Here is a 4,320-nt window from a genome sequence, read left to right as displayed (position 1 = left end):
CGGCACCCTAGCAATTTACCCTCTGCCATTCCTCATCTGTCTTTTGCAATCAGGTCTCTCTAGCCTTCTAAGCAATCAATTCTCCTGACATCTGAATCAAACATTAAATTGTTTCAACAAACTACTTTCTGATAAGATTTTTTAAAGAGCAAATTTTTCATTTAATTTGGTATGTCTCTCAAATTTTCTGTTGTAATTCACTTCCATTTTCCTGGTAGACCTGTAACAGAATGCCCATGATGGATCATGTGGATTTTGCATGAGTCTACAATAGAAGAAAAGATAAGACAAGTTAGGCTTTTTGTATGTCCCTAAACATAGTAATCCTTAACACAGAAGGAAGAAAGCAATGTTGGCCAGAAGGTTTCAGAGAATGATATCAAATGCTTCAGGTCATTATCTTTAATAATGGTCTATGTTTGCCCAACATTTTTTTTTTTTTTTTAAGAAAATCACAGGTAGGGTCAAAGAGCAAAAATGGATGACCTTATCTTTTGTCTCTCATTTTTAAAGAAATGTCTGTTCTACACTGAAAGCAAGAGTTATGAAGACAGGTCAAGAGACCTTCACATGAAGACACCACACCAGAGCAACAGCGCTTTAAATCAAGCCTGCTAATTAATTCTATTATCAAAGAAACTGCCACAACACTAAGGATTCATTGATATCCTACATGTGGAGCTAGCAAGACTGTTAACAAGACACCTTGTGCTTCCCCGGATGTTCATGTTATGGAGCTCCATCGTTAGGCAGAATGAGTTCTGTGCTTATTAGCACAAAAGACAGCAATCAGCTGAAACCCTCAGCACAGTCTGGAGAGGAACTGATGTCTCTCTGTTAAACCAGATGGGAACAATTCAGACCAAACAGAAGATCTGACTTTGCACGTGCTGGTAAATAATATGCTCAAAGCGTGTTGGATTTTGTGTTTTGTTTGATTATTTGAAACTTTTTTTTTTTCTACAAGAGGTTAGTGTTCTTCATTTAGATGTAATACATTTATCTAAAACAAGAAAATGACATGTCCAGTCTGATAGAATTACATCAATAATCAAATACACAGCTATTCTCCTTTTCACAGATTTTTTTTTTTTGATAGTATGCATCCACAGAAGAGACTTCTTATTCTCTGCTTTCTCAAACTTTTGCATACATATCTATGTCAAAAAATACTTATTGATCAAGTAAAATGATTTGGTCTGCATGCAAGAAGGCTTGAGATTAAATGTTGCAGCTGCCACATTTGAGTAGGATAAGAACTCTAATTTCTTCCTTTGGAAGGAAAAAAACGAGTGCTGCTCTCTGGAGAAATAAGATTTAACATTTAACATGGTGCTTTCCAAGCTTAATGGGTTTTTGTTTGTTTATTTTGACAGCAACTAGTAATAGTTTCAGAGTTGATGTGTGGGATGGAAAAATAAGGATTTAATACTGCTGCAAAGGGAGAGAATCTTCTTTTCTGATAAACTGTTGTCTTCATGGAAGTTTCCTAAATATTTATTACTGGTCTTTCTTAAAGCAATAAAGTAAATAAGTTTTACTTAATATCAGTAGGAAACTGAAAATACAAATGAGCCTTTTCTGAGACTGGTGTGAATTCCATTCTGCCATTCAGGGTCAGAAGACATCTGTGCAGCCAAAAACCAGGCGTAATGCAAGAAGGGAAAGATGAAGGTTTTTGCCTGCTTTATTGCATAGAAAGCAATGATAGCATATCTTAATGATACACCTATCTTTAAAAGGGCTGTTACAGTATGGGATGCTTTGTTCATTCAGTCCAGTGATATTTGTTAGTATTTTTATTACACTTCCTATCTTAAAAGAAATTTTGTTTCTACATGAAAATAGGTAGGAGATTATTATTTATCACTGAGAACCTACCACTGAAAGTACAGTCCAGATGAATCAAAGCTGCATGGAGATGAAGGTCATAATTACTTTAACTGACTGTCTGAAATGTAAGCTTTTATTGTGGTCTATGAAATAACTCCTATCAACAAATCTTCCAGGATTCCAGCAGCATAATTATACATAAAGATCATGTATCCTAGTACAGTCAGAAGGTAAATCATTAGGATGCAATAGAGAAACAATCTTCTGCATAATTAGTAAGATTTATTTGGTGTGGGAACATGATAGTACAGCTGTGCATAAACTTCCATTGGCTTACCATGTGCACATGCCTTACTCAGGAGTTTACAACTAGACCAAACGGGTATCTCTGGAGGATAGGTAACTTATTAATTTACATAAAGATCCAAATTGGAATCTGAAATGTTCTTCACAAGCTTAAGAAATTTTTAGAGCTAGATAAAAATTTAACAGAAATCTTCCCTCAGTACAATGCCTAAGATCATCAGAATTCCTCATTATATCAAAATTATTTTTAATTTGAAGCACTTTAATTTTGTATTTTATTTGCTTATATCTGGTGGTATTTATACTAGAGAGGAATTTCATTGTGCTTTTTCTGAACATTTTATAATTTACAATGAGATCTCATACTTCAGTTTTGGCAAGTTTATAGTACACATACCCTTCAGTCCTTAAGGAAACTAGTAGTTGGTGAGTACTAGTTTAAATCCAAGATTCTGCAGCTGCCTTAGTGCTTCATACCAGTCCTAAGTGACTGAGCACTAGCACTTGATCATATCTGGTACCGCAAGGCAAAACAAACAAACAAACAAAAAAACCCAAAACAAACAAACAAAAAAAACACAGGGAAACACCAAAGATAATTGGAATCTGAAAACACTGACAAATATAGCTATAAAAATATAAAATTATTTCCATTGAATATGTATTGACATCTTTTAATACATAAATATACTACCTTGAGAATTTAAAGAATGAACATCCTGAAATTTCAAAGAATTCAGGTGCTAAAAGACAGCGTTACTCCTGCATGTGTTGGGAAGCAGTCTAGAGAGATTCTTCATTGTGCTGAAAATTTGACATTGCATTGCAGTGGTTGAAATGTGGGGTCACTTTCTCTACTGCAGGACGATCAGAAGAGTCAACATCCTCTTAAGCCACAGCAGCAAGACTCATCTGTCAAAGCTCCAAACTGGACCAGCAAAAAAAAATCTCAGAACACAGATGTGCTAACAAAGCTAGTCTTTTATGACTGGAGAACTTGTTTCGTTTGCTTACCAGACTGGTAAGTAGGTGTCCAAACTATATTGTCATAGGGAATACTGATATCCCTACTGAAAATAAGACACTTTTGTGTCACATGTAAGCAAGGAGTTTGCAGCTTCATATTAAAAGAGCAGCCCTGCATTCATTACCATAGTCACACTAGCATCCCTTCATTGTAGGGTTAAGCTTTACTGCCATAGTCTGCAGCTTGAGTGACATTGTAACATAAATAATAACAACCTGATGTAAATTTTTTATTAAGAATATTTTACAAAAATATTTGCTTGTTTCTTGAACAGGAAATAATGATTCCGTTTCAGAAAATATTAAAATATTTCAAAATGTAAGGGATCAACAGTGGTGAGGAAATGATCGCAGCAGCATTTCTGCATAATGAAGCAAAGCGTAACAGTTTGACTCTGTTGGGTTATAATTCACTGAAGCAACTTTAGATATAAAAACACAACATATTTTTGTGGTAGCTTTTTCCTTTCCTAACACTGGTTTATTTTTGCTCTGGGAATGCAGCATATTGGTGGCAATTTATATGCTAATGAATAAAGTAGTGTATAAATTGTCTAACTGCATATTAATGAAGAATGAGGGGTTGTAAGTTATGATGCATTTACACAGTGGAGCAGCATTTTCTCATCAAGTGTTGATACGTAGTTCTTGGACTGTTCTCTAAATAAACCCACATGCTGAGTGGAAATCTATGGAAACAAGGCAGGACTAAACTTTAACAGAACTGACTTACTGTCAGTAAGTAAGATCTTACCAGAAATTATGACTGAGAAACATAACAGTGGAAAGCCTTGGCTTCACTATTTGCAGATCAGATCTTGGACTTAAAAGTTTTGTCACAGAATCACAGAATGGTTTGGGTTGGAAGGGACCTCAAAGACCATCTGATTCCAACCCCCTGCCATGGGCAGAGACCTCTCCCACCAGCCCAGGCTGCCCACAGCCTCATCCAGCCTGGCCACGGGCATCCACAGCTTCTCTGGGCAACCTGTTCCAGTGCCTCATCACCCTGAGAGAAGAATTTCTTCCTAATATCTAATCTAAACCTACCTTTCTCAGTTTAAAGTCATTGACCCTCGTCCTATCACTACCCTCCCTGATAAACAGTCCCTCTCCAGCTTTCCTGTGGGTCCCCTTTAGGTACTATAAGCTGGA

At 36.1% G+C, this 4,320-nt stretch overlaps 1 long non-coding RNA gene across 1 annotated transcript; it reads left to right on the top strand.

The window, feature by feature from the left end:
- The first annotated feature begins 812 nt into the window (after positions 1-812).
- On the top strand, positions 813-3,133 carry LOC121079389. The gene is made up of 3 exons (XR_005825004.1): positions 813-893; positions 1,849-1,958; positions 3,003-3,133. It is a non-coding gene; the product is annotated as an uncharacterized LOC121079389 (long non-coding RNA).
- The last annotated feature ends 1,187 nt before the right edge of the window (positions 3,134-4,320 follow it).

Source organism: Cygnus olor, chromosome 17, assembly GCF_009769625.2.
Source record: "Cygnus olor isolate bCygOlo1 chromosome 17, bCygOlo1.pri.v2, whole genome shotgun sequence".
In the NCBI taxonomy this organism is placed as follows: Eukaryota; Metazoa; Chordata; class Aves; order Anseriformes; family Anatidae; genus Cygnus; species Cygnus olor.
The sequence above is the reverse complement of the archived record's forward strand: the minus strand, read 5'-3'. Positions and strand labels throughout refer to the sequence as shown.